Source organism: Anopheles stephensi, chromosome 2 (genome assembly GCF_013141755.1).
Source record: "Anopheles stephensi strain Indian chromosome 2, UCI_ANSTEP_V1.0, whole genome shotgun sequence".
Classification (NCBI taxonomy): domain Eukaryota; kingdom Metazoa; phylum Arthropoda; class Insecta; order Diptera; family Culicidae; genus Anopheles; species Anopheles stephensi.
Window position 1 is genome coordinate 58,962,861 of NC_050202.1, and position 18,431 is coordinate 58,981,291.

At 44.8% G+C, this 18,431-nt stretch overlaps 1 protein-coding gene across 10 annotated transcripts in view; it reads right to left on the reverse strand.

Moving 5' to 3' along the window:
• The window catches only part of LOC118506413 (cardioacceleratory peptide receptor-like), a 53,574-nt gene that overhangs the window by 5,115 nt on the left and 30,028 nt on the right, over nucleotides 1-18,431 (reverse strand). The window lies entirely within an intron of this gene.

Here is an 18,431-nt window from a genome sequence, read left to right on the forward strand (position 1 = left end):
GGTTGACTTCACCATCAGCATCGTGTCACCGAGAGGACCGAGAAGAACTGATATGACTAAGAGGAATGTTTGAAAGATATTTCGTTCGTTTTTTTTTTCGATCTGATTTTTCGAGGTTACGTGGCGATGGAGGAAGGCATCATTCATTTTTCAGGAAAAAGAAAATGATAATTGATGTTGAAGCGAAGATTGACGCAAAAATATGCTAAAACAAAACATCACCCAAAATAAATTACAATGTATCGGCAAAATGATAAAATAGACGGGAAGCGATGCATCACTGGCTTCCCATAAACGTACGCCATTCGCTGCACATTCATGCACCCGTTAAAAGCATCGCTCGGTAATTTAATTTACACGACCACTCTGACTAAAAGTCACTAGTGCAGGAGCTCGTTACCGCTCGCGGCCAAGCGCAGCCGTTAATGCAACGCTCCATTAAACGAGCTGCGGCACACTAATCGAGCAGAATTGCATCGAAATCGATCGTTTACGATCGACGCTATCAAAGCCCGGCCTTTCCGCTTCGGTATCTACTAGTGGTTCAATAAATTTGCAATAAAATCCCGATCCAACCCCACATCCCGACACAGCGAGTGCGAGTGTCTCAAACGCTTTGAGCGAACGAAATTACACGCCCCATTTAGCGCCCAACACGTGGTTGATTATTGCGATGTGTGTTTACCATCCTGCCTTCCTTTTGGGGGGTGCACCCGTATTATAATCCCACTACGGCATCCCTATACGACACTTGACACAAACGAGCGCCCCTCCATCCCGAACGAACTGGACAACAGCGCCTGGCCTTCGAAAGAGAGTTTGAAGTAATCATTATAATAATCCTCCGTGCGGACGGCACTTTCCCCCCGGACCCGTACAATAATAATGGGTGTTTCTCATTAGACGTGAGCTGTTTTCATGCTAAATTTGGTGAACTTCAAGCCCGCTCGTCGTCGGTCGTCATTAGGACCCCGTCCCATTAGCGTGCGTTGCGCTGCATGCGGTGGCAAATCTAAACGGTCCCGGTCACTAAATGAGATGAGTTTTTAAACAAGCGCGAAAGGTTAACTTCATTTAGCACCCGACGTCAAGCACCATTATTGTAATGAGACGAGCTTTAACGAATCAATGGATTGTGTGAGTGTGTATGTGTTTTGATTGATTCTAATGGGGTGCCTTTTGGAGTGGCTTTAGACAGCCATGCGATAACGAGGAAGGAAAGGGTGCATTATTTGCAGTTAATTATTGCTTTTTTAATGAAGGATTAAAAGTCTTTTACCAACTTTGCGCTTGAAATTCAAACTATAGTAGAAATTTTATCTGTTTAATTTATTGAACTTAAGGAAGTATAAAAGGTTTCAAAATAATTAAAACTAACACCTAATTAAGAGAAAAAAGAAACTTTGTTGAATAAAATGTAAACATCATCGCCATAACGCTCACTACTTCACGCTCACATTAACGCCCTCTGTGAGAAAAATGCCCGTACTATGCGCTATACCAGAAAAACAAGCCGTTGAAAAATGAAATTCAGCAATTAAGAGACTATTTGTCTCGTGAGTGTTTTTTTGGTGTCAATTTGCTCTTTTTTCTATCTTTCCTCCATCCCAATGCAGCATTTCCCACTGCACATCCATATGGATGTGGATGGCGATGGAACTGATAATCGGACACCGTACCGCGCACCGTTCCATTCCACTCCATTAGCTGTGGGCGTCCACTACACCGATGCGGTGTATTTAATTTAATTCCCAGTCAAAACGACGTGCCTCACACCTTGCGGGTGAACAAATTCGAAAACTCGCGTAACTTACCGGACTAGCTTCTGGTCCGGCACCTCGATTGCTGACGTCGTCCAACATATAAATATGCATTACAAGCAAGCAAGCATTTGCCAACCAACCAATGGGTGATCCGATTTATCATCGTGCTCGGGTATCCGTTAGGTGGGTTTGCGCAGCAAAACATGTAACGGTGACAGGTGAAGACATGTAACTGTAGCTGCAGCACACGGACTTCGGATGCTGACAGCGCTATGAGCAGTCCCATACATGGGTACTTCACATTCTCATAAATAATTAATCGAATCAAAATACCTGATCGTTGCTACCCGTTTCGGGTGGGCACCCCGGTGTGAGCTGCTGGTTCTCTGTTGGCATCCGTCTTGCCCGGGACCGGCCCGAACCATATCGGTACCGACCATGGCGGAGGGTCGCCATCTGTTGTCTGCATTGAAGGTGCATCAATTTACCGTCGATCAATCTAAGATGTCGTGCAGTCACCAATGGTCAGAAGTGCACGGAAAGCTTTTAGTAGCCGCGAGTGCTCTCTCTCTCTCTCTCACCTGGACCCAAACACTAATGAGCCGAACTTTATCAATTAATTGGCAATAATTATACAATTTAGACTGTTCCATATTTTAGCGCCCGGTTCCTATCGTCGAGCACCTGTCAGCCGGCGACCAACTGTTGCTGGAAAGCTAATGATCGAAGAAACTAAGACGATCGGGCTGGCTGGTAGCTGGGAGTGGTTGTCAAGAAACCATAGCTCACGAGCCATCACGGTGTGGCAACCACCACTGGCTGACAGCCGATAAGACCCGAGATACTTTGTGACAGTTTGAGGTGACCGAGGCGCGTGGCTAGCCAAAATGGATAATGCAGCGCGTGGAGTAGGAGATGTCCAGCACCAATTAAGGGAATTTCGTCGGCGAATTTACAAATGTCAGTTTGACACGAATTACACCACAACCGCGGCTTCAGTTGTTTATCTGTCACACTCAGGATGGGCGCACGCCGGCCCGCAAAATGGACAACGCCGGGTTTACATAAGCGGCGCGATGTTGTGAAGCTCGTTCCGACAGCACGATCGTGGAGTGGTTGGTTTTGGGTGGTACTGACAATTTAACCCTCCTCCTGGTTTGACACTGATGGACCATCGGACAAGAACCAATCGACCATAATCGTACACCGAATGACATCTGCATACCGTACACGGGTGTACAATTAGATCATATTTACCACTAAACAATGCAGACGCAAGGCCGAACCGGGAGGTTGTGTTGCTGCCGTCGTCGTCGTCGTCGTCGTCGTCGGGACAAATTGTTAGCTGCTCGATATGGAGGCTATGGTAAGGGTGTAATTTTCGTCCGCAACTTCAATCGATCGTTGCCGTAAATAGTATTTTTACATACACTCACTTTCCCATCGGTAAGTGTGTGTCCCCCTTTTTTTGGGGGGGCCATTGGATGAATCTATTTTAATAGATGCCTGATGAGAGTAGTAGTTTGTTGATTGTTTGTACAGCTTTTCACTTTTACTGACACTTTTATGACGCTCCATCCGCAACCTCATTCTGTCAAAGCACGGAACTAGAAACGCCATTTCACTACCAACGTCCACAGGAAGTGCAATCAATTTTATACGCAGCGCAACATAAAAACCATGTACAACGGGGGGGGTTTGCTCGCCAAAAATCTAATTTAGCATCATACGCTTCCGGCGGCGTTGTCGATGCGTTCGTCGATATAAAAACATCATAACAAGCTAGAACCTAGAGCTGGGAGGCCCCCATCATTGTTGGGCTGTATTTTATGCGCCTCGAAGGGTGGCGTCATAAATCAAACGGCGATCCCAATCGGAAGCGATAATTCCATCAGTCACTTGACATTTCGATCGCCTTCATCTACCGATTAGAAGCGATTTCGGAGAATTGTGCAGGCGAAGAAGCGATGTGCCCCAATTTCGGGACGCAAGTAAAGTAGTACTTTGGGATATTCCACCCAGGGTTCCAGGGTTTTTGAAATTCCGCAAGAAGGATAAAATTCTTGCAAATCCACCTCTCACTCGCACACTTCCTCTCTCTCTCTCTCTCTCTCTGTATAGAATAAACACAAACAACAAAGAACTTCCGGGACGAACCAGTTTCCCAAAAGGGGATCCCCTGCGATGTGCCGGGATATTTATTTACTAGCAATCTAGACGACCCGGGTCCCGGTTGGTATTCAAGGAATTGGAAATGGCGGAAGCGGTTGGACGATCTGCTCCAAGTAGAGGAGCATTCATATGTTGTGTACGTGCGAGAATGATGCCTGTGCCTGTGCAATTACCGGATACAGACAAAGTTGACGGTTGTACACTCAATCAAGAAAGATATTGCACGAACGGGAGGAACCGGCACGATTTGCCCGAATTGAGTTTTGTTGACTTTGCCGTTTGTACTTTGGTTTTGATGCAAGCTCCGTGCAAACATTGGAACTGTAGTCACCAACAGAGCTGCTACTTTTACCGGGAAAGTATTATGCGCAAAAGGAGGGTAAAAGTTTAAGGTGTGGTTTCAACGGAAAAACGCTGCTGCTGCTCTTGACTTCAATTTATTTATTCACAAAGCTCAAACAGGGCGCCCTCCGTATCACTTCCCCTTTCAAAGCTTTCACCCGTCCCTAGGAAACGAAATTCATTCACTCCAACAGTATGGCCTACATTCATTCAACATTACGGTGTCCCAAATTTTACTCCATCCTTTCGGAGTGGGGCGGACCTGGGTCCGTTTTCTCTCTAATTTTTCACGTCAACTTAAGCCGCCCACTTGTCAGCTACTGGGGGGGGGGGAACCTGCGTGAAACGACCTGGGGAGGCTTCTCCTCTCCCTCCGTACGGCAACCTACTTCTGTCCGGGTCATTCGTCACGGCTTGTTGAGTCGTGCCAGGATATTCTACCAGCCCAAACAGTAATAACATCCGGCGCCACCAGCAATCATCCCGTTCGGGATAGGATAGTCCAGGCGACAACAGCAAAAAAATCGGCCTGGAATTCATCCCCTTCAACTGTACAGTCCCCATTTGTCACCGGAGACCGATACGATTCATCAGAACCGGAAGCAGTGACTGGGACGGATGCGGAAGGAGTATGTGTGACGCTTTTACTTTCCGTTCGCCATGACGTACGTGAAGGTTCCGCGTAGTAGAAATAGTAAGGCCATCCCGAAAATAAGAAAGAAAAATTTGGGGGAAAGTCCCTCAGGACAACACAGGGCAATTGCAAAGCCGAACTTTTGATAAGATTCCTCGTGGGAAATGGGATACGCTTGGGCTGGCAATGAATGATGCTTCCGAAAAGGAAGGTCGACCAAAGACCGATCCAAAAAAAAAAAAACAAACCCCGGGAAACTAACGTTGCATCAAACTGCGCCGTACCGCGCTTCGCTAAATATAATCATAAATTTAATGCCTTTTTAGCTTCGAACGCACGTTTTTCGTGCGCGAAAAATGAGGACACGGATGGCTCTCCTTCGTTCAATAAAACTTCAGCCGAAAAAGGAGACGGGGCATAAGAGAAGTTTGCCAAAAAAAACTATACAGCAGATTCACACTAAGCGGAAGAATGCGAGAAAAAGGAGAAGACGTTAGGAAGAAAAAACTAACACCAAATGTAGGTCAAAGTATTTGAGGACACTGCTGCTGCTGCTCTCGTCAGACTCTCGTGGATCTGTCTCGTCCGTCTGTCGGACTGAGCTTTCCCTCAGTAGGCAAGGCTGCTCTCGGCCATCAAGCCTTTTCATTCGATGCGTAGGTTTTATTATATGATATCGCTAACTATTTGGCCTTTGCCTTTATGTCCTTGTTCACATTCCTCTCGCACGTTCGTGGTAATGGGATGAGTTCTTAATTTAATATTTGCAAGGGTAGTTTTGGATGAAAACTTTTTTGTTGGAAGATAAAATGACAAGAGGTGTTGGTAAGGTTGGTAAAATAAAATCGATGAAGAAATATAATTATAGAGGATATCACTTTAATGATTTCTAAAAATAATTGCGACACACTTTTCCCAACAATGGCCAAACCAATTCAAACCTCATTTGCCATCGCCTTCCCGCGGAAAGTTATAATCAATCCAACCCTCCCCGGGGGGGAACTTTGTGACTATTTCTAGACTTCCACGAACATTTCCACTCAAACACAACCTCCATTTGGCAAATAGTTTTACAACACCCTCATCATGTGAATGTTACCTTCCAAGAACTACTCTACCACCCATCATGCGAATGGTTATTTGCCCGACATCAAAACTTGGCTTGATGACTGTAACTGATTCATCTCCTCACCGTTTGAAAAACGGGTCACTGAAACTAACTCATATTTCTCAACACAGCTGAGGTGTTGAAATGGAATTCCACTTAAAAGAAGCCATTATGTGGTGGGTACAGTTCTGCTTATCAACATTGCGCCCTCGCGCACACACACACACACACAGAGAGCAGTACCTTGCTGCATCCGATGGACGCGCGCGAAATGAAGGATACAAGAAAACTGTACGAAAGGGGTGGCAAGGGGCATGGGAAATGAGCGAAACATCAACACCATTTCAACGGGCGGGAAACACCTTTTTGCCGTACAGCAGCATAGCCCGGGGTTTTCGGCACGGTACGATACGTTGGTAGCGAACATCAAGCGAAACACCAAACCAGAGAAAAACCCCGTCTTCTGTCTGGTTCATACATGGCTCAAACGACGTGGATTTATGATGATCGATCTGTGACCTGCGGGGCATGGTATGGTTGCGGCGCGGCACGGTACGGTCCAGTGCTGTCCACTGCACTGCCCGTCGTGTGCAGCGGTAAGTTATGACAAATTGATTGACTAGCTATCAGATAAGGGTCGGGTTTTTCCGTTGCACATTGTACCGTTCGACCAGACGAATCCACGGGGCTGACCATTCCGGTCATACGCGCGCAGCTTACCCGGGAACGACGACGATGATGGTTCACGGTTTTCTGGCAGAAGTAGCTGCGAACCGATTTGCCCATATACGTGGAACGTGCGGCAAGAGCATCGCGTCGCGTTATGCCCATTAGGAAAGGCTGAAGCTGGAACCTATGATGGGTTCGCGCGTTGGGCCACTGCAATGGTTGATAAGTTACTTGGGACGATGATGAAGATTTGTTGGTAGAACTTTGGGAAAAAATAACCATTCTCAAACGAATCCAGCGTCTCTTCATTTGAAGTCGCGTTGATTAGGAGATTGCATAACTTCAGGCGAATTTCTTTGGGTTTTTCTTAGGCTTTACAACACAGAAGGCTAGACCTACCGTTATTGGTTTCTCCGACTTGATTATACCTGAAGCTGAATATGGTCCGTATGGGGTTGAATACCCTGTAGACCTTTCCTTTTCCTTAGCCTGTTCATGGTAGAACAAGTCTATAAGATATATCCGCGCTCCGGATTGGAGGTTAGACTCCATCAGATCCAACCAGATCGCTCTGTGCTCCTCTTCGACTTGAACCGAACGGGTCGCAGATGAACACCTGCCTGGTGGTGTTATGAGTCCACCGACAAGGATACCTGCCATGCCAAACAGTTCGGCTAGCTTGTGGTACATTCTCCTTCTCCCCGCACTCGTTCACATCTCCAAAGTTGGTCCTAAGCACCCACCGCTCCAAAAATACAAATTCATTAGCGTCCTCTGTTAGCCTAGTGTAAGACTCGTGGCCGTGGAGAACAACTAGACGTATAAAAGTTCGATTTATCGTGTTTTTCGTATGTTGTTGGAGTCTTCTGGATTGCAGGAGTTTGTGAAGCCCACAGAGGATTTTATTTATTTATTCATTTATATTTCTATTAAGACAACTTGACGCCGTAATGAGCCATAGAGGCTTTTACCCATGGTAATTTTTATTTGAAGATGCAATCGTGCCAAGGTAGCAGGCTTTCCTTACCACCTCCAGATCGCCTCCGTCAACGGATACTGTGCTTCCGATTCCCGGTACTGCACCAGCTTAAGTCCGATTACCACCGGAACATTCCTTATTCATGGTAATATTTTAAAGAACATTGCGGGAACATTCCTTATCAGAAGGAGGCGATATTCGTCTACATGTCTTAACGCCCGGCTAGGTCGCCATCTAATTTCTTGCTTGTTGGATAGTCAGTCCTTATACCAAGGGGGAACGGTCTAGAGGGAATTCGAACCTAGCTCCTGGCGTGTGAAGACCGGTAGTAGAATCGCATTGACCACCGGACCTCACTTAAGACTTTATTGCAATGGCTTTTATCTTCTACCTTGTCCGTTTCCAACGTCATCTGTGACTTAAAATAAGGCTTTTCTAAAATAAGTAATATTTTCCCTTGCTAGGTCCTTGCAGTTTTCAATTCAAAAAGGATTGCAATTAAATTCATATTTCATTCAACAAGTTATATCCAGAATGAGTAATCTAGGTCTAAGATTACACTGCATGCCAGCTTCTCCAATAGCTTCTTCGGAAGTGCATCTCCCAGTGATCTATCAATTCAGCACACCGAAAACCGATCATCGCTTGGATTGCAACACATGTGTACAACACCGACCCTAAACCCGTACCTCAAAACACGTCCAAAAGCGTGCTCGGAGCGATCCACCGTCCAACCGGTAAAGGGCAACGAAAACGAACAACGAAAAAAAAAAAGCTTGGCGGTTTTATTGAGTTATTATACGATAATCAGCTTGATTTACTTGTAATCCACGGGGTGGTGTTGTGCACCTAATGTAGTGATTATGTACGATCAACTTCCACACGGTACACGCTTTACTTGGCAGCGGCACATGTTTCGCGGCACGTGCATTGGCGCACGTACCGTACTGTCCAGCATGAAAAACGCGACCGTAACGGCTTTCGCTACAAACTGACACTGAGCAATGGTCGTCGGAACGGCAAGTGCACAAGAGAGTGAGAGAAAGAAAAAAAGAAACGAACCGAAGATGAAGCTTTTCCAACACATAAATAATGAAACAGTTAACGATAGCGAATTGATGTCGGAGGAATGGAAACCTGTTGCACGCTTCAATGTGCAATCGCAATTTTCACCGTCCATTAGGAAGCGCCGTGTGATGGCAGAAAAGGGCCAAATGTTTTCACATTAAATCGAGCGGTTTTTTTTCTCTCTCTCTCTCTGCGCAACAAAAAGGTACCGAAGGACACATTTAGCTGCAACGACTCAAGGTTAGCTGGGTTGTCTGGATAGAAGGACACGGCACCAAAAAAAAGTGCAACCAACGCATACGCTCAGGCAAAACTGTTAAGGCAACGATGATGAAAAGCATCGATGCCACACAAAAAAAAGGATGAATGCATGTTACAAAAAAAAACGGATAAAAAACGGGGAGAAAAATCATTTAATTTAATGGCATCCTAAATAAAGCTCTATCTAAACGAATTATCGGGAGTGGATACCATCCGATGCTCCTGTGCAGGATTCCTTGTAAACGATGTCCTTTCCTTTTGTGCGTAGCAAGCAGCTTTTAAAGACGTTAAAGTTTACCTCCCAGCAAACTCTCATTTTTCATGGACATTCAAGAACGAGTGGCAAAGCGCACGGTAAATGCGTATCAGATACGTCTAATTTCGTGTTTATTGAAGCGCAAAATGAATACTTTTGCTGATAAACTAATGCGTGGCAACGTGGGACCACGTGGACGGAACTGTTTTTACATAAATTTAGATGACCGTACAACACCCGAAGCACCCGTCTGGATGAAGATGTTTCACGGTTTTATTATACTGCCCACAAGACCCAGACACACCCCAGGCACCAGTAAACCCGCTCCAACGCCAGCTAAAGTTAACACATTTTAAAGTTCCAAATTATGGGTTAAGCTGTACGTAACCGATCTGTAATTAGTTGTTTGAACGCCCGGCAGAACTTTCAACCAACCAACCAGACGGTAACGCCACCGTTGGCATCTTTATGGGACTCCCGTCGTCGTGTTACAAGTCACTTTGAGCGTCACTCTGCGTCAGCATGCTTGGTACGTTCGACTTGCGACTGATTATCACCATTCACTGATAGTGCCGGCTGCGACTAGCGGCGATGATGATGATGTCCATAATTCCTGGTTTCTCTACGGACCTGACGCTGGCTAAACTGAGCAAAAGTGCTTACCGCAGCAGCAGCAGCAGCACCGGACGGGAAACAGTCCAAAACATATGGTCAGTCCACAGGACAGTGGTAGCTGGGCGGGTAATATACTTCCCACTCTCTAGCCCCGTCTTGGATAGTAGGTCAAACCGTCGTAGGTCCCCGATAACCCGCATGTCTTCATCTTCACCGAACATTTGCAAACAATTTTCGCATTAAGCTTACCATTCGTGGCAGAAGGGGATCCGTTGCCTGGGGAAGGAACACGTGGCGAGTGACGGTGACTTCTAGCAGATAGCACGATGATGATCGTAATTATCATTTTCTATTGAGCATACATGTACTTCAAGATGCGCGCCCGACACTGGGAATCGATTGGATAAACGGTGCCCGTAGTCGTGGGAAGCCGTGTCTGTCAGGTCTTTGAACTAGGGGATGTTGATGGATAATCCACCACACCGGCGGACGGTGGTGGCTGGCGGGGATGACTTTGGGCGCCATAATGTTGACGGTAATTGTAGACAAATGTGTTCTAGCGAAACCAGGCCGGATCGAGAACGCGAGAGAGATGGGAAAGACTTCCCGGGACTAGGAACATTAGGCGTGCAGAGACTAATACATCACGTGGGATCTTTTTTCATTTGCATTGGATCCATCAAGATGACAGTGAAACGAAAATAGTTCGAATAAAAATGAACTTTAAAGTCCTGCGTCTAGACATTCAAAGTGGTTGAAAATAATTGGTAGCGCCTTAAAGTATGCAAGTTATGTGTTAAAGATTTTTTAAATTTTGAATTTAAAAATGTTTTGACGGTTTTATTAAACTTGTTTGAATATTAGATCAATGTTTACAATTTTCAATTGAAGTCAACATATCATAACATTCTTAAAAAGAAAACAAACTAAATAAAATAAAAAGCAAAAGTAAGTTGTAAACCTCAAACAGTGCTTCACCATCTCATCAATGAAATCAGACACGATTTAGCATTTTCGCCGCAATCTTATAAGCTCCCCTACAAAGCGTGGTACGTGTCTCCGAGCCGGTCGCCAGCCCACAACTCGTAACACATCGATGGAAATACGAGAAAACGATGGTTTGCCGCGGTTAATTGCTGCCCGGGCTCGGGGTGATAAATTGTCCCACGTTGACGCAATCCTAGGCCACCAGTGTTCGATTAACCTTTTGCTGTGCCGGAGTATCGGCACTACTGCCGCTCTGCCAGGCCGTTTGGCAGGCGGTGGCCTATGCGCGCAAGATCGCTAGATTCCCGGATCGCAAAATTGATGCCTCGATAAAATAAAGCGCGCATCATTTGCGGATCAGTTTTCGCTTCGAACGCCAAGCCGCGCGGGGCCAACTTTACGATTAAACAAATCGATTTACGGCCACTAAATAATACACTTAAGCGCGATGCGGGTGCGTACGCCTGCCCGGGGCCGCCACTCTATCTTCCGAATCATTTCAGCACCCAAAGGCACCGTGCTGTAACCGCAATCGTACCGGCGTTTAATTGCAAAGGGTTATGGCCGGTGTTTGGTGGAGTGTGAACGAGTGGAGGATATGGTGGTGGGAAAAAATAGGCGAAACTTCCCTTACCACACAGCCACGCTATTCGACTAGCTCGAGCTGGCAGTTTTATGTGCATTATTTACGGCTCGTGCTTCACGTCCGGCCTGGAATGCAAAATAATGCTACCGTGCTGAGGGAAACTGCTTTTCCAATCGAATCTTCAACTTCGCCGGAAAGACGTATCGAAAATGGTAAGGTTTATGAGACGAGCAGCTGATACACGGATGCTAAACCAAACCAGACAGCAGGATTACAATAGTACAAACATTCGTGCTTGGGCTGATGGGTGTGAGATTTGCGGATAAAAATGCTTCCTTGACACGATACGCTTCGGCGAGGCCTGATTCCGATGTAAAGAGGAAAATCGCGAAGATATCACCGTAACCTACTAGCTTGATGTGGTTTATTCACATTTGAGCATAACCAATACAACAACGAGCTCTCTAAACAATTCGGAAAGTCACACGCAGCTATTGAGCCGTAATGTATGCAATCCGCGAGACAAAATTTAATTTGTATTTTTTAATGACTTGATTCGATTTGTATGTTGTAAAAAATTGCTTAAAGCGATTCTAAATTTATAGAAAACATCAACAAATAATAAATTATTTTATTGTTATCCTCTAATTAAAAAAATGCTATCCATTGGCCTATTGAAAAATTCGAAAAGAGCAAATCGAAACTATGTCTTAAAACGACCAAGATGCCAGATGTTGGTCGACCCTAGCATAAGCGGCGTAGCTAAGGCAATAGAAAAACCTCTCTTTCATTAATTTTATTGACGTTGATACTCATAATATGCAAATTCGATTCGATACAAGAAAGGCGCCGACTCGTTTCTCAGACGCAGCACCACCACACTTAGCAACACATTAAACACCCAGATCAAAGCTAATGAAAGCGCAATGTTCGTCTGGACAAGATTATTAGCAAAATACACCACCCAAATGCAAGGCAAGGCCAGATCACCAAACATTAGGAACGTTGATGATTATTACATTCCCTTTTTTGCAGCCACTCAAACAGCCAAAGCCCGACCCGCACATTTGATCAACGATTTATGGCACCAAACCAACACCCGATCGGAACATTTCAATTTTCGGCTCCGGGCCGGGCAAGAAGCGTTCGTGCGAAAGGTAATAAATTACTGGCACAATAAAGCATGTCAATCGAACATGGTGAAATCAATCTGCTGGCGTGACAGACAGCAATCGTGTTCGCAGGCGGGAAGAAACAATATTTTTCCATCATAAATTCGTGTTATCATGTTCGGGCGATTAGATTGTTAATGATTTGTTGTGCGTTCCTTCACAGGCAGTTGAAGGCATGAGCGGTTAGGTATGGGACGAAATAAATAAACGGCTTAAAAATGCTAATTTTTTAGGCTGACTTTAAATATTTAGGATCGCTGCTAGCTGGCACGATAAGCATTTCTTGGGTTGGATTAATTTTCCCTCTAATCGATTTCTCGATGGTGCGTAAATATTTCAAGTATTTATCGAGAGAATATTTAACACTAGACCTTTAGCGTGGCGCCCAAAATGACCCTTTTTTGCACATTCGCATTCGACCCTTTTGTGGCATTTCTCCGATACAATGCAGATTGAAATTGTTCAATAAAGACATCATTTTCCAGACCAAATAGGACCAGGATCCTGTGTCTGGCAGTTGAAAACCCAAAGGTTAAATGTACAACATTACGCACCAAAATCGTTACTGTGCCACCGTGTTACGTTCGCCATACACAACCTAATCGATCCGATCGGAGGAGTCTACCGGAATGGCGTGACGCCCAAACGTTACACCGCCGGGCTCGCCCAAATCGAACAGGGAAGCGTCCGTGACATTTGTCGGGACCTCATTTCGTACCACGAAAGACGAAAACCGCTCAGTGCAGTTGCAAATGGATTCAATTATCTGCATACTGCAATTACCCACTGTGTCCAACAGACGACTGATCGTTACACTCGGGAGGGAGGTTACCCCAATCGGTTGGTTCGAATCTTCCGACAGCAATTATGCACCATTTAATCGGTAACGGTGTTCGATGTTTCGAATTCAATTACCATCTGCTGTTCAGCACCGCCGGGACCGGGCCGGACTGGTCCGATGTTGCAGTCTATGCATTCGATGTCAATTAAACAGAAGTCTGCATCGAACGACGGATCGAAATAAAGAGAGAGCGAGACAGAGAGAGAAGCTTCCAACTGGGTGAAATTCGGAATTGGAAATTAGCATGGCCTAGTAGTTAGTAGCATTAACATAAACATTAACATAAAAGCCTCACCCGTCGTTGGCTTCACCGGTTGCACATTCTCAGCATTCTGGTCATGAAATGGCGATGCAACGCATTGTTGCGTCTTTGTCGCCATATCACCAGACATAAGCACTTTTAGTTTTTAGCTTCTGTCCGCCTTTTTTCCCCGCGTATGATTTATGCTTTCGACCGAAAAAAAATGCACCTCACGTGGGTTGACTCTAGACGGCTGCTTCTAGCGTCACTTCGGGTCACTTCCCTTTTCCCGGGTTTTTGGGAAAGCTACACATAAATCAACCCGATGTGCGTGAATGTCTTACCAACCGTGATACGTGATCCCCGTCGCAAGTTCGGAGCTGCAAATACATCGCTCCGGTCCCGGTAAGTAAGTGGCTAGAACTTTACAGAACTTTATGAGCGAATGGCTAGCTGGCGACCAGTGTCGGTCCGGTCGGTCACCATTCTGGTTTTCCACCAGCTCAGCATTCATACGATTATTATCGGATGCTAGGAGGAAACAAAGGAGCAACCACCCGACCCAACCCCGTAGTCGGGTAGAAATCGCAACTCATCGACATCCATCATCCAATATCGCGATCGATTCGCTCGCGGTGCGGGTCACTCCGGTTTGTGTTTGAACTCTGGTGCTTTCATCTTCGCGTTCCCACTTTTTCATCGTACATTTAAATGGCCCACACACACTGCTCGACCGATACGATGCGAGTTTGAGTGAGATTGCGATTGGTGAAGTTTTGCTTTGATTTTCCCCTTACGGTTTTTGCTTGGGTTTTCCTTCCCCTTGTGGGTCATTGGCACACACGGACACACTGAGATTTACCAGATTCAACAGATCTCGGTTGCACTGGTCGTGGGCGACGAGCGTGTTGGAACTTTGCCCAGAAAATAATTTATTTCCCACCGAAAAAGCGCGGTGCAGTGGGTGATGCTGAACGCTGAAGAAGGATACATTTGCGATATCAACACACTATCTGTCGCTGTTTCGTGTGTTTTGCGAATGCAGTAACGATCGGTTTGTAAATCAATTTGGGGTGATTTATTGTTTCTGCTTGGCATAATGAGCGCCAGGAACGCGACTCTCACTTTCGACTGGCTGCACCGAAAAGCATTCGACGCGGGTTGCATGGTATTGAATGTTGCCTGATGCGTTTTAGGTTTTTTTGCTTGTTGAATGTGTTATTACGATTACCAGAGCTACGTTTTGCCATTTGGAAGAATTATTAGACAATGTGAGTTATTATTCAAATATTTATCTAATGGTATGTCTGGAAGTTTCCAAAATGAAGATAAATAAATAAGAATGGTAGTGGCTTCAAGCTTCCTTCAGCGTCAACAATCCTTAAAGATAGAGAAAAAAATTTCCTATAAACTCTTTAATAAATTGAAGCCACAAATCACTTTTTTCTTCAAAAACATAATTTTGTAAACTACGCCAGTAATGTTACATACAAGCTTCTCCTTGCTCTTGTTTTTACAATATTCTTCGAGAAGGCGATTGTGAGCTGTACCAAGACGTCATTGGCCTTCCATTTTCTCAGACTTTCATCGATTTAAATATGCCTAAAGCTTGTTCTGGAAGTAATCGGTCTTGTTCTTGTCCTTCGACTATTAAGAGCAATACGAATTGCATACCTTAAGGCGAATTTGTATTGTTTATTCTAACAGGATTCTCCGGAGCTTTTTAACGCTTTCCCAGGTATAGAAGGTTTCATCTCGTGGTTTTATGACGGTTTCCCAAATAAATTTGTTTGTGATCGACAGTGTTTGTTTACCGTTTTTCCAAGTATTTTTGAATTTGCGTGTAGAAAAAGCAGAAGATATTTTATTTTCCACATTAGCAACTTATAGTTTGGTATATTGATTTTTTACCAAATTGTAATAAGAGATGAAATGATATGCGATGCTTAAGGAAAGCTCTATCACATTTATTTGATGGGACTAGGATGTCACAACCAAAGAGGTCTTGTTGATGAGTATTGATTGTTTCAATTATGTTATTACGATGAATTGATTAACAGTTGTCCTCTACTTGTCCAAATGCAAACCACTCATCGTTTGTCATTCAAGACAGTCAGCCCCCTAGGCAACGTTTAATATTCAAAGTAATGATTGATTGAATGCGGCAGACATCAACGTGTGACACTAATACACGATCCGATCAACGTTCGATGCATTAAAGATTCATTTCCCATTCCTATCCACCTTTCTGATGTATCAGAACAGCTTTCTGGTGGTGTGCCAGCAATACAAAAACACCTCACATTTTTACAGAAAGAAAACCGATAAAATGTAAATAGAAGTACAATGAAAATAGTCATCCCTGCTCCCATTTCTCTACACAAGCAATTGTGAAAACCCGGAAAATGTTTATGCTATTTCTTCCAATTCAAACGATCCCATTCACACCCGAATGGGTTGATAGGTTTCCTCGTTAGCTCTGCATGTTCGATGGTTGGCATTGTTTTTCCTTTTCCCGAAATCGAAATTCACACTATCATTCGACCGTTGACGTCCTTGGAATTGTGAAGTGTTTCATTTTGCGTCGAATTTCAATTTTCAACCCCCGGGCACTCCTGTGCTTGGCACATTCAAACACATGTGTACAACCGCCCGTGTATCCATTGAACTGTGATCTGTTTTCCGTATTACCGTTTTTATCCCCAAGATGGTCCATCCCCACAAGGGAAACAATTCTCCAAACGGCATGGCCCAATTTTTTTTGCACACGATCTCGTCTCAAATTTCACACTTGCAAAGCGTGCTTCAAACTCCCTAATCGACTGTACGGAAGCAAAAAACGAACCTTCACGGTTGACCTCACACAGTTCCCGCAGGTCACAAATTAAACAACAATTTCCACACCACCAAAAATGCACTCGAAGTACACCAAAAATGAACTCGAACGCATAAGTGGGGAGGTAAATCAACCAATAAAAATCAACACGGGAAGGGGGAGTAAAAATGCGTACCAAATATTTTGACCAGTCTGGTCTCGCTCCTGCTCTCGATGCATGGAGCGGGATTCAAAAGGGAGGATTTTTTTAAATTCAATCCCGCATCCCACACCTTCTGCCCTTTTGCAGGTTTCGGACCTCGACACAAACATAAAGTGCATCAGACAGAAAAATCAATATCGTTCCTCCACTGATGTAGCGAACATTTGACTATCGAGATGATCGCCGATGCACTCGCCATCGGTGTGGAATGAAATGCAAGAGCGAGAGTGTGAGTGATAAAAAAAAGTTTTGTTTCCATTAGCGATTTACATATTTATTTTATATGTTGGAATGAACAACGTAAATTTAATTAAAACCTAAGAGAAATGATAGAATTTCTGAACAGAATGAGGACAGTGGACAGCGAGTGTTTTGCCAACGAGTGTCAACGGATCCCGCTGCTATCGCTGCATTCCCAGTGCCGATAACATCGATGTTCATAACTTAGATCTTCCTTTTTTTCCCCTGTTCTGTTCCGCAGCATGGTTTCTTAAAGCACTAAGTAAACATGCAATGCAGGCACACAAAAGCCATTCGGTTGCGGTATAAAAATAGAAACTTTGTTTAGCATCCCGTCGGGTCGCGTAAAAAAAGGCGCCGGATACCGGAAGGACGTATTCACACCCGAAATTTCGTTTGCCCACTATCCACGGCACGTACGTTGGCCATTCACCACCGCCAACCAGGCCATTGGCATCTTTCCCATGCGTTCATTCATTCATCCATATTCGATTACGAACGGTTGGCCCGCGCGACTTTGGGCCAAAAGAAAAGCGCACCACAATTTCCACCAAGACGGTCTTTTCTTGCTTGCTCGGTCGTTCGTTTGGGTGGATCCGTGTTTTCCTTTCCCTTTTTTTATGCTCATCGAGCGTTGAGTTCAGCACAAGAAAAACTGCGCTTTACCTCAAGAAAATCCAACGATAAGATAACACAGACACTCACAGCGAGAGAGTTTCGGTCCCCTCCTTTTTTTCCACCCCAAAAACGATGACGCCGGTTTAACTCTTTCGGAATGCGTACTTTAACAACGAACATTCGCCAACTGGGCGAGCTTTTCCGGTTCTGAAACTGCGGCGGGTTTTTCCTCGAGGTGTTTTTTTTTTTTTTTGGGGGGGGGGTTCGCCTGTCTGTCTTTAGCTTCGATCTTAGTAGTGCTCGGCGAGGTCCACTTGAATGACGGTTTTCGTTTCATTTCGTGCTCCAGTTGGCTGTCCCTTTTCGGACAGTGCAAAATGCACAAAGACTCAAAAAAGTGTCATTTTTCTTTCAATAAAAGCGCTACAAACACACGCACACACAAAATACAAGCGAACGATCGCAACTGCCGGCAATTCGCTACTTCAAATATTCAATATCCTTTCTCCGAGTGGGAAGCCAGCGCACGGTAGAAAGAAAAGCTCCTTCTTCCTTTTAAATCTTTTTTGTTTTCGCCACGCTTTTCCTCGTTTCCACGCCTGAAGTGACAAAGTTTATTTTCTTTACTTTTTTCTTTTCCTTTTGTTTTTTTTTTTGCATGCTCCTGTCGCAGACAAGCGACCTCTTTGCACCATTTTTCAAGTGTTGGCTTTAAATCGTTTGACTCTTCGGTGAAGGAGGTGAGCAAAAGAAGAAGTAAATTAACTGCGCTCATTATGAAGCAGCTTCCTTCGAGCTCTGGTAATTGTTGGCAGGATGTTCTCATTAGGATGGAAGATTG